The 20479-nt window shown below is 36.3% G+C and overlaps 2 long non-coding RNA genes across 11 annotated transcripts in view; one reads left to right on the top strand and one right to left on the bottom strand.

Annotated features, from left to right (window-relative positions):
• The window catches only part of LOC143644884 (uncharacterized), a 170244-nt gene that overhangs the window by 90780 nt on the left and 58985 nt on the right, over window positions 1-20479 (bottom strand). For 2 of the 9 annotated variants that reach the window (XR_013156932.1, XR_013156936.1), the window contains exon 2: window positions 9433-9546. This is a non-coding gene — a long non-coding RNA (uncharacterized LOC143644884). Of the gene's footprint in view, window positions 1-9432; window positions 9710-20479 lie in introns of those variants that run through there. The other 7 variants (XR_013156935.1, XR_013156934.1, XR_013156929.1 and 4 more) reach the window with 5 other exon arrangements.
• On the top strand, window positions 1444-15821 carry LOC143644885 (uncharacterized). Of its 2 annotated transcripts, none has more exons than XR_013156937.1 (3): window positions 1444-2146; window positions 14271-14394; window positions 15627-15821. It is a non-coding gene; the product is annotated as an uncharacterized LOC143644885 (long non-coding RNA). The 2 variants fall into 2 exon arrangements; XR_013156938.1 differs by having other exon boundaries at window positions 1444-2449.

Raw genomic sequence — 20479 nt, 5'->3', positions numbered from 1 at the left:
CTATGTTGAAAAAAAATCTTTAGTGATGCATTTTTTTTCTATGGTAAAGGCAGTTTGACTTCAGAGATGGAATACTCAGCCTTTCTTGTCTTTGACAAAAAGGGCTGAGTGATCTGAATAGTTTCAAGGTTACATGGAGGCTTGGAGGTCAAGACGGGATGTAGAAAAAAAGAGTCTGGGGAGAAGAATTTGGGTTTTTGCCTCTTCGGATATTTTGTTCTCTTCCCTCAGTTTTTAGGCCTGTTTTGGTTGATTTTAATAGAAATTACATTCTTTTAGGTTATATAAAAATATTTTCTTTTCCATGAAGTTACAGGTTGTTTTCATGAACCTGAAAGGCAGGAATTCAACTGGATCTCAAGAATAGGCCAAAGTGAAAAATTATAAAATGATAAGGAGCCAAGTGAATTCTCTTGACCTTCCACCTTTGCTCCTCTTTACACATCTGTTGTTGTGTGTTTTAAGTTTTTATCTCTTCCCAGGTGACTCTTTACCAGTCCACCTTGTGGGGGACATGGCTACCACCAAGCATGGTTAGCTTTTTGTCTTGACCCCTCAGCTAGTCTGAGACTCTCGCAGTCCATTAATTTTAAATTTCCAAGGAAGGATACTGGTTTATCTAGTCTGTTGGGTCCATTGTCTCAATCGTCTATAAACTGTGACCAGGAGTTAGGATAAAGATGCCAAAGTATGGCTGCTCCCATTTCAATTTTATGAAAAACGAGAATGGAAAATGTAAAGAAAAATAATCAGAGAAGTTTCCTAAGAAAGAAGAAAGAAGGGGAAGAAACAAACACTAAGTATTTGTATTACTATTTGTATTACATTTGTTAATTATTAACCTGAAAAAGAAGAAAACATAGGAATGAAAGTTTCAGGCTTAAAGCTGAACAATAGAATTTTTATTTTGAGCAATATACGTCTGAATTGGCATTAGCCTGTCAGAGGAAATGTCTTGAAACTTATTCATACAGTTCACTTTCCCTCTGTCCATTTGTTCATGCACCACTTCTTCTATTCATTCATGCTAAGAGTCCTTTTATTTCTTTATTGATGGGATATAGAATTAGAAGCAGGTAGAAGCATACAACCAAGAAATGAATCCAAGATAATTTTCAAGAATATGTTTGTTAGGCAGGGTATGCTAAGTGATAACACACTGCCAAAAAAAAAAATGCACCAGATAGTGCCGAATGGGCAAGGATGACATTATTCACAGCTACTGTGGTAAAGGAGAGTAGAACTAACTCTGGACACAAAGGAGACCACACACTTCTTAAGGACTGGGAAATGGTTGGAAGATGATGGGCCTGGTGTTGGACTCTGGAATGGGCAAGTGATTTACTGAGGCTGCAATTAGGACCACTTAGTTCAGAATGCTTTCTTTTGTTGTAATGAGGTCATCTGGAGACTGTAATGGCCAGTGGGGAGGGAGGATAATGATAAAGAACTACCTTTTCAGGAGCCTCTCAGGTGCCTGGATATTCTAATTGCTGGAGTGAGGTAGATCAAGGGCCTGGAGTCAGGGAGAAGCATGTATAAAGCTTAAGCTAAAGGGAAGCTGAGTCAGTCTTAGTGAACACTTTTACAAACCCACAGTCACAATGGTTCAACAGAAACTGTTTGTCCTCATTTTGTCAGTGTCCTGTTTCGACTGGAGGTAGGGAAGAGTTCTGCAGCTATTCAGAGATCTCGACCCTTTCTATGTGAAAACGCTGTTATTCTCTAGACCCTCGGTGTTCTGCTGGATTTTCTGCATTTGACCAGATGATGAACAAAAAGAGAACTGGAGGATCTTGTGAAAAGTGTTAAAGACCAGACCTGGAGATAACAAGCTTCACCTACTCCCATATTGTTTTTCAGAACTCCCTCACACGGCTGAGCCCAAGTGCTACGGAAATGTGGTATAAAATCTGCCCATACAGGAAGAAAGAGGGCCAGTACTGCCTTTACACCCTGGGCAAGAGAGGCCCTTGTTCTGAGCCCAGCTGTCCAGGCAGAGCTGTCAGGCTTTCCTTCAGCTGCATCACTTCCTATGGGCTCAAGGGTCCACGGTTGCCTGAGATACTGGAATTCTCTGAACAAATGTCCTTGTGATCATTTCCAAAGACAGCTTGATGCTCTTCCCTGGGTTCTTCTTCCCAAGGTCAGTGTTTCCTGCTTTGTGAGCATCCCTGGGCCTCAGGAGTGGTCAAAAGCTTGCTGTGCATCAGGAATTTGAACAAAATTTGTATGTGCAGACTCGGTGCGCATGCTGCCTCTCACAGTTCAGAATGTTCCAGAGGGTGGAATGAGAAGGGGAAGTCATGTTACAAGGGTGGGGTCTTAGACCTAGGCCTTTCCACTTTGTGAAAAATGCTCCCCAGTTTTCAACATGAAACTCTGAGGAGTCCAAGAATTCTCAAGTCAATTTGAATTTTCCATGTTGCTACGAATGTTTTCGGAAAAGGTAGGAAAATAGAATGTATTTTATTTAGCAGGTTGTCAGTTTGGTTTATAACTCTTAAACATTGAGATGTATTGTATGTGGGTCTCTACCTGTACTCTTGTCCCAGGCCCCCAAATATTAGGGATGTTCCTTTGGTAAGCTCTAGCAGTCTCTGCTACAGTGGACAGCCAGTGTGATTTTATGCTCCATTTTACATGATTCTAGATGGAAGAGGAAACTTTAAATAACTAGTTTCTATTGGACAAAATCAAAATTTAATTGCTATATCTCTCCAAGTCTTACTCAGTTAACCATTTCTCTTCATATACCCTAAGCACTTTGACCTAATAGAATTTCTGATTTTATTTAATAATAATTACTATTTTTGAGCTCATAATATGTGTCAGTACTACACAAGTGAATTACACGCATTCTCCCATTTATTTCTAACAACTGTAAATTAGATATTATAACCATCTGACAGTTTAGGAGACAAGCTGGGGAAAAAAATTGTAGGTCTAGAATTCAAATCCAGGTTTAACTAATTAAAAGTTTGTGCTCTTTTTAAGCACCATTATCTTATATTGGATCGACTCTTGGTTGTAAAAAAGGCCAGAAACCACTAGGTTTTGATTCCTGAATAATCCTTTCACAGTCCAACAACGTAGTGTAAATAAACACTTCTAGTGATAAACTCCTCTATCTATATTAATAGACTATGAACACTAGCATATTAAAGCAGCAGTTTTAAAGTTATGAATAGTGAAGCATTTTTTTATTGTGTTCAGTAAGAAAGAAAGTGGGTGGCATTCAGCCAAGGGACTTGTACAGAAAACACTGTCCTTTTAATTTGATTTGATATGCTGAGTATCTGGATATTCAATATTAGTGGGTCATGCACATGAAAATCAAAGTGAGAAAAATAACTTCAAATGCAACTGTATTCAAAATTTAAAGACTCCAATTTGCTGAGTTGTTTTTGTATTTGTTTCACATTTCTCTATATGAAATGTTCAGGGAACATTTGAGTAGAGTATGGAGATATGTTTTCTCACAAGTACCTTCAAACCAGTCCCCTGTGGAGGTGTGGATGTGTTTCTGTAAATGGCATCACCCTCTAATTGATTATCCAGAAGGAGGCATTTCTGAGAATGAAGGGGAAGCTACTGATGAGTACACTCATAAACTGAGATAGTCCTAGACAAGTGGAGATTATGTTCACCCTCATCATAAATAAAAAAAAATAGACCAGGCTGTCTGTTGATGAGTTCATTTATATGACAGCCCCACAAAAAGGCAAAAATCAGTACAGAACACAGATCAGGAGTGGTCAGAAACTGAAGGAGGGGTGAAGGGCTGACTACAAAGGAGCATGAGGGATCTTTATGGGGTTGATGGAATTGTTCTATGCCTTGACCATGGTAGTAGCTACATGACTACATACACTTCTCAGCGCTCATATAACTGTGCACCAAAAAGGGTAAATTTTACTGTATATAAATTAAATCCCAATTAAAAAGATTATGTCAATTAAATTAAAAATTTCAGGAGGAGCCATTCTTCACTTTTGTGGCTTAAGCACTGCCCTTTCAAAAAAAAAGGAAATAACTATTAGATCCACTTCATGACAAAGTTTAAAAAAACAAACAAACAGTACCACTCTGGGATTAAAAGAGAAAAACTTGAAAAGAAGAAGAGTCCTCGTCCCCTACACCCCCTGGAGCTATGGGATTTTACAGACTACAGAATCACAGTTGTTCTGTTCAGTGGAGACAGCAGCAGTGAGGGAGCAATCAGGAGGATGTGACCGAGGCATGTGGCACAGGTGCTGAACCACAGAAGTGGACATGGTAAGATCTAGGAAAATTTGGCAAGGTTTGCCCAGTGGACTAGCCAACAACAATGCAGTTTTGTTCATGAGAATATTTGAGACATCTCTGGGTCATCTCATAAATATTTGTGGGGTTTAATTTATAGATGGCTAATTCACTGAGAATAAGAGTGAGTTAAATATGGGCTATTCATATAAATGTGATCACATTGCAACCCACAGACCAGGTCAGCAAAGCTGGAATTATATGAGAGGTGAGGTATATTAGGGATCATCTTAATCTTCTTCCATGACACCTTCCTATCTCAGTTTTATCTTTGTCATGTTGGCTTTAACATCACTATTACATTTATAGAACACTAAGCTCCCAAGGTCCTTTGAAAATGGGTTGGTCCACAATTGCTTTATTTTATTTCTGGTCCTAGCTTTTCCATTTCAAAAGGACAAATTCTTCAGTTTTCGCAGAGTACACTGAGACAGTAAGACTCATTATAGTCTAAAATCCAAGGACACTACAATTATATTTATATTTGAATGTCCAAACTAAGTGGTACCATTGTTAAACATTAATGGAAAACATGGAGAGGGGCTTCAAATCCTTGCTCAACTCTTTCCTGTGGGAACTTACACACTATTTCCACATGTGCATATGTAAAAACAAAGATTCATAGAACCTTCTCCTTGTAGTTATAGCGTTGTTGCCAGATTAAATGAGAAATACATTTTAAGCAGTTAGCACCAGCATTTAGCACATGATAAGCATCCAATAAGTGTCAGCTGTAACATGAATAACTAATAGTAACAGTACAGGTATTTCTAAGTTATACTACCAACTCTAGCAACATTAACGAGAAATATCATCAACCACATAAACTGTAGCACTGAGTCAATTAGTACAACTCTCTAAGGACTTAGGCATCAAAACTTCACAGTGACACGGTTCTCATTCTCATCCAAAAGATAAACAAAACATTGTGGTGTATATAGAACTGTAGGTGGCATAGACAGCAGCCTCGTTGCAGGGTTTGTTGCTAACTCCCTGAAGACTTTTGCAGAGAACGTGACAGAATTTTTACCCCCTCCCTAAGACTTGAATGCTTAGGGAGCATATATGAGATATGTACCTAACTGGGGATTTTTAGACATCCACTAACCAACCTAGGCTCAAAACCAATTAAAAGGAGATTAAAATGATAATAGTTGGAGAAATCTAGGAAGATGGGGGAAGTTGTGCCCCCAATAAGCGTGTACACAATCCAAATGCTCCTGGGCCATAGTAGCTGTGAATGGCAGTGATGTCATATAGTAACACACGTAAGTCACATTTCACTGGCATGGGTGCTGTTTGATTGACTCAGTTCTACCACTAATTCCCCAGTGACGCAGTTTAAGCATCTCCAGGGGGGTGTCTTACAGGGTTTTCTTCTCTGTTGTCATCCACTGTTTTCCCTGGTGCTGAACTTCTCGCTGCTGCTGCCATCCATGGCCTTGTGCATGCACATTACTAACTGCTGCTATCTCCAGCGCTTACCCAGCTGCTGCAGAAACAGCATTACATTCCCTTTAGTCTTCCTCTGATGGAGTCATGCGAAATCCTGCACAAAAACAGTATTTTTCTTTTTCCTCTCTTTGGAACAAAGGGCTGCTTATGGCCCATTATGCAATATCTTTTACAGCTTCTCTCAAAGGCCTCTCTTGCCACAGGTCTGGGTATCCCTGCGCTCTGCCTGATTTCACTCCTGCTTTCTATGCAAGAGATCACTTTCTTCACCAATTGACAAAAGTGTTCTAGGCAAAACAAATTCTAAATGCCTGCCCATTCATTTAATAGATATTCACTGGCATGTTTGAAATGTCAATTAGACTTAGGCCAGGATCCCTAGAATATACAGATGTAAAATCTGTGGAGCGAAAGAAGCTATGAAGCACTGTGTTCACTCCGATATTCATGCATTCTTTCGCTCATTCATTCATCCTTCAGGAAACAGAGTGATCCCCTTCTTTGAAACGTAATAGTGAACCAAATAGATGTTATACTTTTGTGTAATTTACAATCTAAGGAAATGGCTGTGTATTTGTCAGCAACAGATAAATGCAGGTAATGCATCTGTTAAAATACAGAATTTGAACCCCACGCTGACTTACTGAAGCAAAATCTCTGTGCTAGAGGTCTGAGGTCTAAATCTGTGTTCCATTATTGAAGGAAAAAGGCAGATGGAAAGCACCAGAAGTAGAACAGGTTCTGGTGCTCTTGGTCAGGAAAGTCACCTGACCATAGCAGAGGCCATAGCAGAAATAAGGAACTGTTGGAGAGGAGCTTTCCATCAGGTAAACATGTGGGTTGCAGGAGCCTAATGACTGAGGTAGTTCAGAAATTTCCCAACAGTTCAATCTTGAGATTTACGCTGATCTCAAGGTAAAGCAGGCCTTGCTGAGGCTTGACAGTCTTATTCTGATTATCTGGAGACTGCATGTTATGAAGAGTCCATTGTGAGGATGACAGAGGTGGGATTTATCAAAGTAGAGAGCAGCAGCCTCTTGCATGTTGTAAAAACTCTTTGAGACCCAATAGGTTGGGTAAGCTATGACTTTCCTGTTTGGGCCTGGGAAGGAATAGAAGCCCTAAGAAATGTACTCTACAGAGCCATCATCTCTAGCTTTTCTCCCTTCATTGGGATGGAGCTCTGGCTGCCTCTTAGGCAAGACACATGACTGATTTATCTATCACTCTTTAATAATAGTTAATTCCTACCTTGTCTGTTAAAATATTTCAGCAACTCCCTTAGGCCAGATAAATCTGAGCAAATTTGAATTAGATGCCTTAGCAACATCAGTCATTCAAAAAGCTTCCAGACAGAGCAATCCACACCATCTCTCTCATAATAGAGGAAGGGTCTTGAACAAAAATGCTTAATGGCCTTTCTCCTTGTCTCTGGGGCAGAATGGGATCCATCTGTATTATACCTCAGTGGGGATTTTTTTACAGCCCTTAGGAAGAATACATTTTATGCTAAAATGCAGTTGCAAGGTTTTTTAAGGTAGCTGTGTGAAGTTCAGCTTTTAACAGAAGCCTGTTAGAAAGGCAGAAATCTGATCATGTCACTCTTCTGCTAAAACACTTTAAAGGCCTCTCACCACCTACTGAATTGTAGCCTACCTTCTCTTGCTAAAATGTAGAATCTACTGCAATTTAATCAGACACACCTTTTCCAGTCTTACCTCCACTTCACATTCCAACTTCATTAAAGGGCTAGCTTTAATGAATCCTGAACCGTGCCTGAGATTACATTTTTTCTCTATTGAGAACACCTTCTTTCTCTGCTTCCAATTTTGCTTACTGAAATTCCACCCATCTGTAGTGGGTTGAATAATGGTTCCCCTTAAATCCTAATCCCTGGTCCCTATAACCATGACCTTGATTTGAAAAAGGGCTTTTGCAGATGTAATTAAATTAAGCATCTCAGGGTGAGACCATCCTGGCTAAGACGGGGGCTTAAATCCAATGACAAATCCTTAGAAAAGAAGAAAAGACACAGAGACCCAAGAAAGACTCAGAGAAGAAGACACTGTAAAGATGGAGGCAGAGATTGGCGTGCTGCATCTACAAGACAAAAAAAAAAAAAAAATGCCAAGGATTATCAGCATCTACAAGACAAAAAAAAAAAAAAAATGCCAAGGATTATCAGCAAACATAAGAAGCTAGGAGAGAAGTATGGAATGGATCATCTCTCAGGGCCGCTTGAAGGAAGCAACCCTATTGAAACGTTCCTGCTACTTTGTTACAGAAGCCCTTGGAAACTAAGACACCACACTTTGGAGCCATTCTCAAATGCCACCTTTCCTATTATGCCTTCCAAACCCAGAAATGTATACAATATTTCCACTTACAAATTCTCATAGAGCCCTGTACTTTCCTCATCCTATTACCATATGTACACAAAGTCTTTCAGCTTGGTCTCTGTCCCATCCATCTTTCTATTCGGCAACTATCTGGGTCAGTGTCCTAAACATAGGAAATTGTCAGCACATATCTCATTTCATTGAATAATGATCTCTATTTCTACTCCTCTCTTTTGGTGACTGTTTCAGTTTGTAAGCTGATGGAATAAAATACACCAGAAACAGAATGGCTTTCAAAAAGGGGAATTTATTAAGTTTCAAGTTTACAATCTAAGGCTGTGAAAATGTCCAAAACAAGGCATCCAGGAAGCCAATGGGTGTAGAATACCTCTGTCAGCTAAAAGGCACATGGTGACCTCTGCCAACTTTTTCTGCTCACTTCATAAGGCTTCTCCTGTATCTCCAAAGGTCTCCAGCTGTGTGAGTTGTATCACCACTAAAACTTTTTCCAAAAGGGCTCCAGTAAGCAACCCTACCTTGAATGGGTAGAGACACAACTCAATGGAAGCCATTTAATCAAAAGTTACCACCCACAACTGGTGGGGCACATCTCCATGGAAACAATAAAAAAGATTCCACCCAGCAATACTGAGAATTAAAGAACTTGGCTTTTCTGGGGTACACAATAGATTCAAACCAGCACAGTGACCCACATTCTTTTTTTTCTTCCTTGTTTGTCTCTTTTATATGTTGAGTAGCAAACTCCCTCCGATGCCAGTAAGAAATGAGATCTTCAAACAAATGCCAAACTTTACCGTAAATTTTAAGGGAATGAAGTTTGCTTTTAGCTTGTAGGAGTAGAGAATGTTTGTAAAGCACTTGGGAAAGGAAGATCTCACTATGCATGTTAATTACTATATATTATTAATGATTTCCATTCATGCAGGAAGTTTTGGAGTATTAACTAACACCCACAAGAGAATCCACGTGCCAGGTTCAGAAACTTAGTTAATGGAAACTTGTGATGAAATTTTAAATGTCATATTCTCTTTAGGTTCTAAAGTTAACTCTAAGGATAATGGATTTCCAGTTAGAAATCTGGCCAAAATAGCAATGACATATGGTTTGAAGAAGAGGAATAATTATATCACTTGTTCACATTTGGGCTCAATTTTTGTTTGCCCTCACAAGAAGAAAAACAATTAATTTACTTTTGCATTGATAACATTTCTTTATCCAAATTTACCAGCTTTTGGTGATTAATGAGCATTTTTTTTCCTAAAGCCAATTTTTTTAAATGCCTGGTGATAAATGAATGATGATAAAATCTTACCTCTGTCTTAAGACTTTTTGTAACTCCCCTCAGGAGACCATTTTCTGATATTGTGCAGCCAGTGTCAATTTGCAAAACTATGTAGCTTCCCATGAGCTTTTAACAGGATCAGTGCTGAAACAAGGGTTGAAGGTTCTTATTTATCTTTTGCAAAGACAGTTAAACAGTAGGTATCAAGATGTAGAGAATGTGACTGAAGAAAGGCAGGAAAATGTGCTTTCAGTTCTTGCAATCTCCCTAACTCAAGAGATTTAGGCTATTGAAAACAAAACAGTAATCTTTCTCAAAATGTGGTAATTCCTGTCAGCATCTATTTTACAGAAACATAAGAGCATAAACAAGTGAAAACACAAAACTTTAGGGACAACTCCTATCTAAACCACAGGAGAATTTTAGAGAAATTCAATTTTATTATTTTTCTAAGCATACACAGTTGGATTTAGAAACCGTAAAAAATATTTCTGATTCCAGATTCTATTTATTTGGAACCAGCCAAATAAATATGTTTCATTTAAAGTTAGGACATTTTTCCACACAGTAAACATATCTAAAATACTAGGCAAATGTTTTTCTTTTGAGTAGGATTTTCTCCTCCTCAATTTTCTTTTAACATTAATTATTAACTTGTGCTTGAAGTGCAAAATAAATAAATAAATAAATCTCAGACCAGAACCAATTCAATAAAATAGATATTTACATTTAGGAACTTAATCTAAATAGGTTCATATATTAAAGATTTCACTTAGTTACATTACTTCATTAATTCATTCAGCAAATATACTGTAAGCAATGTGCTGTGTGCTCAGATTGCCAGAAATTCAGCACTATAGTTTGCCTTCAAGAGAACCAATGTAACTTTAACCTTAAACATAACCCTAACCTTTTCCTGATCACACATAAACCATAAATCACAGTACACAATGGTAAAGTCTATGAAAGAAGAAAAAAAAAAGAATAAAAAATAACCCAAAGAGAATGACCCAGGAGAAAAGTTTGGATTTTATCCACTGATAGAATGATGCCCCACACACACACCAAAAAAAATGTAGACTACTTATCTTGGCATTGGGAAGTCACTGGATGATTTAAGATGGCGAGAACATAAAGTTGTTTATAATTTAGAAAGATTATTTGGAAACAATATGGAGAGTAAAATGAGGATAATGAACACTGACAATGATACAGATGAAAGATGACTCATTTCTGATCTAAAGTAGAGTGGAAATGAAGAGAAGTATGACTGAATGAATCAACAGGTCTTAACATGATATGTGGGGCACATGGAGTGTGAAGGAAAAGGGTGTTCTAGAGAGACTAGCTCTCAGAAATCTAGGTTTGGTGATAAAATGAATGATGGCATTATTAACTAGGATTTTTAATACAAAAACAGGTTAGAAAAAAAACGGATTGGGGCTGTTTAGGAAGGAGAGAAAGCATGTGTTCAGTTTGGTATCTGAATTGGAAATGTGTGTGGAACATCTTTCCAAGTAGAGATGTTCAGGTACTAGTTAAATAATTGGATCTTTTACTGAAGAGGGACCAGATGGTGATTCAGATTTATGAGTGTCTTTAAACATAGATTGTAATAGATTTGTTTGTCTTTTAAATGAGGAGGGCAAATTTAGATTTCTTAGAAGCACTAACAATCTCATGTATACATGGAGCAAAGAGTTGCTTACATAGTATCATTTCTTGCTTCCGGAAATTCTTCCTGATATAAGTTATTTGTTGCATAGCTCTGCGTTAACAGGTCTAAAGTTGGCAATCCTGGAGTACATCCTTATCCACATTTTATAGAATGAACAAGACTGACAATACCCAGCAGGATGGCTACAGAGACCAAAACTGGGACAAATGTAATCACAAGATGGCAGCAGAGGGCCAAAGGTCGGAAACCATTAGGCTGATCCTGAACTGAACTGAAGTCCAGTTCAGTTTGGGACTAAGAGAGATATAAGGGGTATATCTGAAAAATGAGAGAGAAGGGACAGGACTTGATCTTAAATGTCTGGTACCCATATTTTTCGGAAGGCTTGCTAAGGTGTGGATTTTGATTACTGTTGATTTAATGAAAGTTAAAAGAATTATACATAGAAGAAAAAAATGCAACAGGAAGTGAGAAACCGATTTGTTCTGACCACTATTAATCGAAGGTCACTGGGTTTTGAGTCGCAAGGTCAGTTACATTTCTTGAATCTTCTGCATTTTGAAATCAAACGATATACTAAGTTAGTAAGTACTATGGCAGATTCCAATAGCTTTATTTTTTTAATTTTGAAGCAATTAAGCTCCCATGGCTCATCACTGTCCACGGATTTATACAGTAACTCTTGGACCTGTATTTTTGTCTGTCTGTCTGTCTCTGTGTGTGTGTATGCACCAATAATTGAATAAGTTAAATGCAAGAATGTATGCCTGATATGTTTCCAGAGCTATATGAACTGGACATAAGATACAATTAAGTTGTCTACACAATACCTAATTCAAAAGACTTGAATTTGGAAAACATTTTATATCATTTAGAATTTTTCTTTGATGATATTGATAATCCAACTGACTATCTTAAACTATAAATAAAAACTTTTAACTCTAGGAATGAATTCAACTCAATTAGAGTTGAATCCTGATACTTGAAAAATAGCATCAGGCTCAGGTTTTAACTCAATTTTTTTTCTCAGGGAGACTTTCCCTTTGCAGTAAACAAAGCCTGACAAATAATTGGCACTTCATAAGTATTCACTGAAAGAATGAATGATGGTGAGCTGCATCTTACTAAGAAACTAAAGAAGATTCTTTTTGCCAACAATCCCAGCAAGAATCCCACAATTAGTTGTATTGTCCTGGTATAGGTCACTTGTCATCATTGCACCATATGTTGTGGTCAGGGGAGTGAAATGTATTGAAGGGTTGGGTGTTAGTACCTGAGGTATGAGACAGATAAGAGTGCAATTTGATAAAGCATATGTTTTTAGAGCACGGATTTTTGTGACTGATGACCTATTCAATACTCTGAAGGACTGAAAAGATTATATACTTCTCTGTTTTCAAAGAACCCACTCTCTACTAAAAAAAATTATCTTCACACTCATAATGGCCTGGTTTACTTGATATTATTCTCCCTTTTACTTCTGAGATTTCAAAAACCTTCCACTAAATAAGCATCATAAAACCTTCATGTGAAACTCCATCACTTTCTGTTGCATAATTATGTATACAACCTAATATTTCCCCTTTTAACCACACTCAGATACGTAATTCGGTGCTGCTAGTTATGTTCACAATGTTGTGCTACCATCACCACCATCCATATATGGTATTAGAAATTTATTTAAATCCCACATCAAATTTTCATTATTAAAAATAAATGTCTTGGTGCCTGCCCATGCAAATAAATAAACAAATAAATAAAATGTATTCTGGGCCATGGTGGCTCAGCAGGCAGAGCTCTCGCCTGCCATACCAGAGACCCGGGTTCACTTCCCAGTGCCTGCCCATGTAAAAAAAAAACTGTATTCTGTACTCAATAGTATCAAAAGTGTGTGTTTTATAAATTTTTTAAGATTAAATATTACATTTCTCTAAACAAAATTCTCTGAAGGGGAAGTTCTTCTGTAAGTCAATATTTATGACGTCCAGAAGAAAATACATATAAAAAGTGATAATTTGGAAGACATAAAAATAAAAGTAAAAATGTCAAATCTTAGTCTAATTGTGATCATGCACAGTGAACCATGTGTAGTTTATTTCTCATGGTAAAGTCAAATGTTCTGACTTACTAAGAATTACAAAGTGCTAACTCACAATGATGCCAAAAGTATGTAGTTATTTGAAAGCTAAGTGGAACTTTGTTCTAGTAACTTTCTCATCAGCCAAGGTCTTGGCTTAGGATGTTTTTAGTAATGATGTAAGAAAACAAAAGGATCAGTAACGTAGCACGGTTTGCCATCAACTGGAAAGAAATGACAGGTTTGTCTATCATAGATTTTACAATTGAAAAAATTAAAACAAGCCAGCAAGCCAGTTGATAAGTGACTCTTTAGACTGTGGCAAACATCACTAGACTTAATTTTGTGCAGAAGGACATTTAAAATTTACCTCAGTATTGATGTCTCAACAATTGTTACATTAGAAAATCAGTTTTTAATATTCAAATAGCAACTACAAAGTTTTGATAAGGGAAGGACCCATTGGGTCTGTATTTATCAAAATGTAGAGCTGATTTATGCTATTTGTGTTACATAATTTTATAGGGTGAATTTTTTTCTAAAAAAAATCATATTTCAACAAATGATTCAACTTAATATGTAGGCAAATAATAGCTATCAAAGTACAAGAATACAAGGTGAAATTTTTCATTGATATTGCTAGGTAAACTTTAACTCAGCCACAGCTGAAATATCACAAATATTTAATTAGTGTGACCCAAATTAATGAGGTCAAGTTCTGCTGCACTGTCTCTTCAAAATCAGACAGACTGACTTCTGCCAGCAGGAGGAGCTCTTTGCTCCCACCCTGTTACTCCAAACTCAAATAGTACTGGCATTAGCATCTCATCATGGGAAATTGACATAATTAAGCATCCTTCAAAGAAAAATAGACTCTGATGTCTCTAATGCTATTAAATATTTACTGTGCACATCATGGCAGTAAATTCCCTGACAGAAAGTGATTTTACCAAAGTAGATCAAATGAGAACATCACATCGCCTTGTAGCAAGTGTATCCAGCTCCATAAATTATTAAACACTATATATTTATATGCATAAAATATAAATGTAGTGGCTGCACAGCATGGAAGCTGAGGAGTCTATGAACGTATGTCGGGAATATGTTTCCCAGTGTTCCTTATTCTCAGGTCAGACACGAAGCATGCCATGCCTATATCAGCAGGCAGGGATTCCCTGACACTGAATGTTCACTCCAAGCTGCAATTACAATGAAGAAAGAGAAAAAAGTTATAGAGGTAAGTGGAGTCCTCTTGTACAGAAATCTCAAATCAAAGGAACCAAGAAATGATACTGAATTAGTGAGCCAAACCAAGTTATGTCAAGTACAAAATCGACCTCTTGACAGGTAACTCAACTCACGGGCAAAGAAGCAAACAAGTTTGGCCAATGCCTGTTGAAAAACTGAGGTCATTTGGAAGACTGAGCTGATCAGAGCAGCAAAGCTATATTTTCTTGAAATCTCATTAAATTTTAACTTATAAGTTCAATTCTGGGTTCTAGGAGAGCAGAGGTGCCAGACATTTACAAAATAATTTAATTTTTTAACTATCATTTTAAAAACCTAAAATTTTGGTGAAGACTAAGAGAAGGATTTGTAGTTTAACCTCCCATCAGAATTATGTACTGCAATTACTCAGCTGGATAAATACGATTCTAACCATTCTCAAATAGAACCTACTAGATTATGAAGTTAGCTAGACACAGGTATGGCAATTCAGAAAAAATCCTTCAGGGCACCATAAAATAAAAATATATGTGAAAGGAAGAAATGAAAAATACTACTATAGTTCAAAGTCTACCATATACTACCATAAGAATTTTACCTTTGTTGTATTATTTAATTGTTAAGAGAAATTTGAGGGAAATAATATTATGATCATTTTTAAATGAAGTTCATTTAAAATGAAGTTCATTTAAAAATAAAGGTAGATTATGTTCAAACTCAAAAAAAAGGTAGATTATGTTCAAACTCAATTCAAAGATCCATGCTCTATTCCTTTTTTAATGCTGCTTCTTTAAAAATAAGAAACTCTGCTATCTGAATGTGCAGATTTTTTTCCTTGTTACCTTAATTTTAAATTGGTTTATGAAACTTACTGTGAAAACACAGGTTTTACAATGATTATTTGAATATTTTATTTAAATATGCCTATGGTTAAACTAACTAAGATATCGAATTTTGGTGCTTCTAAGAGTATTGTTTGTTTTCTTAAATAAAAATAATTTTAAAAATAAATTGAAATAATACCCAAATAAGTAGCAAAATGAATAATATTTCAGACTTCAGATAGGAACGTGCAAAAGTAAAATAATAAAGCAATTTGCAGAATCTTCTTCTAAGAGATGTTTTATTATGGCACTGTTACACCCACTTGTCTACACCATTATCTCTAAGATCATTAGAAGTAAATAGAGGAAGAAACAAGGGGCAATAAACTTACGAGACTATGTATTTTTTTTTCCTTAGAGCTCTAACCTCAAAAAAGACACAGTATTTCCACTGATCACACCGAGATCAGCTCTGCTGTAACTTTCTCAATATAATCATGATCTGACAGGTTTATAAATTTAATTCTCTACAAATAAAAAGCGTGTCCTAATGATGATGCTTCAACAATCTGGGATTATCTCCAAGGATCTGAAGTGTTTTATAACTTCTTTGGGAGGTAGTTATATTTTTTCTGTAGCTTATTATTTAGCTTTTATAATAAGTAATTTTAAAGAAGGTGCAATTCCTAAAACAATTATAATCATTCCTCTACACACTGTTTGCTCTTTTTCCTGGTTAACACATAAATGTGTGCATGCTCACTACAGATATTTTGTTGAGTACAGACAAATGTAAATAATCAGAACCAAAAATCATTCAACATGAAAATAATTGTTAGCATTTTTGTATGCCTATTTCCCATTTTTTCTATTTTCATTTTTGTAGAATTTATATTACATACATTATATAAATATATATTTATATGTCATTTTGTCTGGTATTTCCAGCAAATATTTTTAGAATTTTTCCCATGTCACTGCAAATTCATGTAGGCACTATATTTCATGTTTCATTAATGTTCAATTACCTCGACGTGAATTAACACATTAAAGTCAGGTTTTTTTTTGTCCCCCGATGTAAATAATGCTTGGATTAATATATTTATTCAAAACTATTTATCCACATTTCTAGTGATTGTCAGAGCATTGCTTCCCAGAAAGGAAATACACTAAAAAAACTGAGGTGAAACAAATATTTAAGCATTTCATTTGGAAAATTTCCTGACATGTATAAGAGTAAAGAGAAATGCATAATAAATGCTCATCTAGCTCCTCACTTATTTGTCCCAATTATCAATATTGTGTCCCCTTAGGTTTGATCTATTCCTTCTCTTGCTCTTTTTTATTGTTGTTTTTATCACTTTGCAGAAGCATTTTCTAAAAAAAAAAAAAACAAAAAACAAGCACTTTACATAATGGTTAACTCATTATGTCATTTAAAAATTAATACCTAAAAATTTAAAAATTAACAATGATTTCTAAATGTCATCTAATGTCTAGCTCATATTAAAATTTTCCAGTCTTCCTAAAAAAAAATATTGATTTATCCAACTGGTCAAGTCAAATCAGGATTAAGCAAAGTTTCACCAATTGTATTTGGCAGTCATCTATTTGTGTTTCTTAAATCTCTTTTATGACAATTCCCACATTCCACCTTATTTTTCCATGCCACTAACTAGCTTCAGAAAACAAGTCAGTTTCCCAGCAGAATTTTTCACACTCTGGATCCATCTGACTGCTTATTCATGGTGTCATTTAACTTATCCCTTTATTTTTTGTTTTTCTTATAAACCAGAAGTTAAATGTGAAGGCTTGGCAAGATTACTTCCTAGGTGCTGCTGTATCCTTCATATTACATCACATCAGCAGGCACACAAAGTCCTGCTTCTAGTGATGGTAAGATTATTGGTTTTGTGGTTTCTGCCTAACCATCCCCTGATCCCCATTGAAAACTAACATGTTTTTCTTGATCAATAAGTCATCCATGGGGTAATACTTTCTCCAATCAGTTCTCTGTTAACTTTTCCTCTAGTGGCTTAAGCAATCATTGATGATCATTGCCTAAATCAGTTACTTCATTAAGGATGGCAAAATGGAAATACAAGATTTTTATTCATATTACCAAACTGCTTTCCTGAAAAATTTAATCACCCATATAAAGGTATAATTATAGCTTTCTCAGCATTTCCTTGCCAGCATTGGGTATTATTTTTTAGGAAAAGTTATTGTTTGACATATACATTTTAAAAATAGATTAAGTATGTTTTTATTCCCCACCCCACTCCGTCTTCTAATATCATATCAAAGTTTAATTAACATAAACTGACGTGATTGATGAGGCTTATAGAATTTTATTTGCAAATTACATAACAGATATCGTTTCAGATTTGTGTTTGTTGTTGCATATAATCTTTTAATCGAGATTACATAGGTTATTTATAATAAACTGTATACTCAGTACTATGTTACTTTGCTCTTAAGATTTTTGTTATGACTCATGACTTTCCAATATTGAAGTGCTTTTGTTTTTTCTTTGCTCTCTTAATAATAGCCAAAATATTCAGAACTTATTTTGCTTCATATATTGTTTTAAGTACCTTATATAGATAATCTATTTTAATATTCATGGCACCTTAATTATCAGCCACACATTGGAGATGGGGAAACTGAGGTATAGTAGAGCTGATACAGAGTAGACCTACACTTGAAGTCACATAATCCGTCTCTAGAACGTGCACATTTAACCATGATGCTATGCGGTTCCTTGGTTACCTATGGTATATCTTTGAGTTGTTTTTCACAGGGGATATCAAAATATCAGATATATAGAATATCAAATAATGACTTTTTTCTTTAACAAAAAGGTGACAACTGACCTCGGTATTGATTTCTTAAATCCCACCTTTACTTCCCTTAAAACCGTGTTGGTAAGGATTTTAAATAATGTTCTTTTTGGCAAAACAAATGTTAATAAAAAATAATGCATTTTATGATCAAGTAAGTAGAGAGTTAGTTTAAAGGAAGTTAAGCAAATCATTGTTTTTGTTTGGTTAGTTGGTTGGTTTTGTTTCATGTAGGAGTCAGCAAACGTTTTCTGCAAAAGGACAGATATTAAATATTTTCCACTTCAAGAGTCATGCAGTCTCAGTTGCAAGTACTCAATTCTGCAAGAAAGCAGTTATTGACAATCCTTAAATGAATGGGTATGGCTGTACTCCAATAAAACTTTATTTACAAAAACAGGCAGAGGGCATATTTGGTGTTGGGCTGCAGTGTACAGACCCCTGATTTTCTTTTTAACTGATAGGATTCTCAGAGCAGTTAATCTATTATTATACATTATTCCTTGTCAAGAGGGCCCATATACAGATGACATTTTATAAATTCCTTGGCCACAGGGTCTTTTCCTACAGAGTATCTCATTGAATTAATGTTTGCTAGAAGACATTTTGGAAAACACTGTACAGTCTTTTTTCCATTTTATTTCAGTTTAGCACTGAAGCACTGTTTAAGGCTAATCCCCTTGCTTCTTTAAGAAAATCCATTTTTTGGGTTTTCAAAAATAAAAAAATATATATATCTGCCTTGATACTTATGAAGTACATACAAATTTAAAATGTTTTCAGTATGGGCATTAGATAAGATATAGCAGTGTGCTAAAAACATGAACTCCTAAACATAGTGATTTATGAACTTAATAGCAGCCCATTTCTCACTCGCATAAAATCTGGTCAATAGGCATTGGTGAGGGGGCTCTGGTCTATGTAGTTTATTTAGAGATCCTGGATTTCCCACCTACAACATGAGTCATCCAAGGTCACTCAGCCAGAAAACAGGGCAAGAATGGGGGCGGAGAATGAAGGAGATTTTTATATACCAGGCCTGGAAGTAGTGTAAATTAACTCTCCAAAATCCCCATGGCTAACAGTCACATGCAGACCTAACTATAAGGGAGGCTTGGAAATACAGCATTGCTGTGTATGAAGAAGGTTTGATTAAAAAAAAAAATAGTTGGTCTCTTCCAAATTAATTGCAAGGCTATTTTTATTTCCTTGGCTGCTCAAGTAAAACATTTAAGCAATGGGCCAGTTTAAATGGAAATTTATTTGCTCATGATTTTGAGGTGAGGAAAAAATCCAAATTAAGGCATCATTAAAGCAATACTTTCAACCATGGCTTTCTGAGGCTGGTTGTCAGTGATCCCTGACCCTGGGCTTCTCTGTCACAAGGCAAGGCAAATGACAGCCTCTCTTGGCCTCTCCCTTCTCTTTTGGGTTCCACTGACTTTCAGATTCTTGCCTCCCTTCTCTTTTGGGTTCCACTGACTTTCAAATTCTTGACTCCACTGGCGTCCTGTCCTCCGTCTAAATTTTATTTTTCTTTTAAAGGATTCCAGTAACAGGATTGAGTCCCACCCTGATTGTGATGAGCCATACCTTAACTGAAGGAGCCGCATCAAAAGGTCCTACTTACAATGGGTTCATTCCCACAGAACAATTAAATTTAAGAATATCTTTTTCTGGGATGAAAACCACCACAAAGACAATAACCTATTTTCATACACTTTGATGGAATATTTTGAGTCTTTCTTCTACAGGTATGAATCTTTCCTAAGCTCAGTGAAATTTTCTCATGTTTATTATGTCTTCCGATAGTATTCTCATTTTGTAGTTCTGCATTGCAAATAATCATAAAATAAGTGGTTTAAAGCCATACACATTTATTATCTCAGAGTTTGGGTCAGGAGTCCAAACACAGCTTAACTGGGCTCTCTGTTCAGGGTTTCACAAAACTGTGATCAGGTTGTTGGGTGGGCACTATTTTCATCTGGAGGCTCAACTGGTGAGCAGTCTGTTTCTGGGCTTACTCAGGCTGCTGACAGAGTTCATTTCCTTCTGTAGTTGTGTAGCTCTAAGAGCTCCAGGATCTTTCTAGCTATTGGCTGGAATAGCAGCTCCTAGAGGCTAACTTACTACATGGGCTTACTCAAGATGGCACTTACTTCACCAAGCCAATTAGAATAATCTCTAGGCAGAGACTGCTAGCAAGGAGTCTTCTAAAATGTAATGCAATCACAGCAATAACTTCCCATTATGGTTGCCATATTCCATTGGTTAGAACCAAATCACATATCCTGTTCACAATCAAGGGCAAGAGATTATATAAGGGTGTTAATAATAGGTATCTGGAATCATGGGGACCACCCTAAACTCTGCCTGTCACCTCTTTTCCTGGTCTCTTAGTGAATATTTGAAATGTGCCTGTTTGCTC

This window comes from Tamandua tetradactyla, chromosome 8 (genome assembly GCF_023851605.1).
Source record: "Tamandua tetradactyla isolate mTamTet1 chromosome 8, mTamTet1.pri, whole genome shotgun sequence".
Classification (NCBI taxonomy): domain Eukaryota; kingdom Metazoa; phylum Chordata; class Mammalia; order Pilosa; family Myrmecophagidae; genus Tamandua; species Tamandua tetradactyla.
The sequence above is the reverse complement of the archived record's forward strand: the minus strand, read 5'-3'. Positions and strand labels throughout refer to the sequence as shown.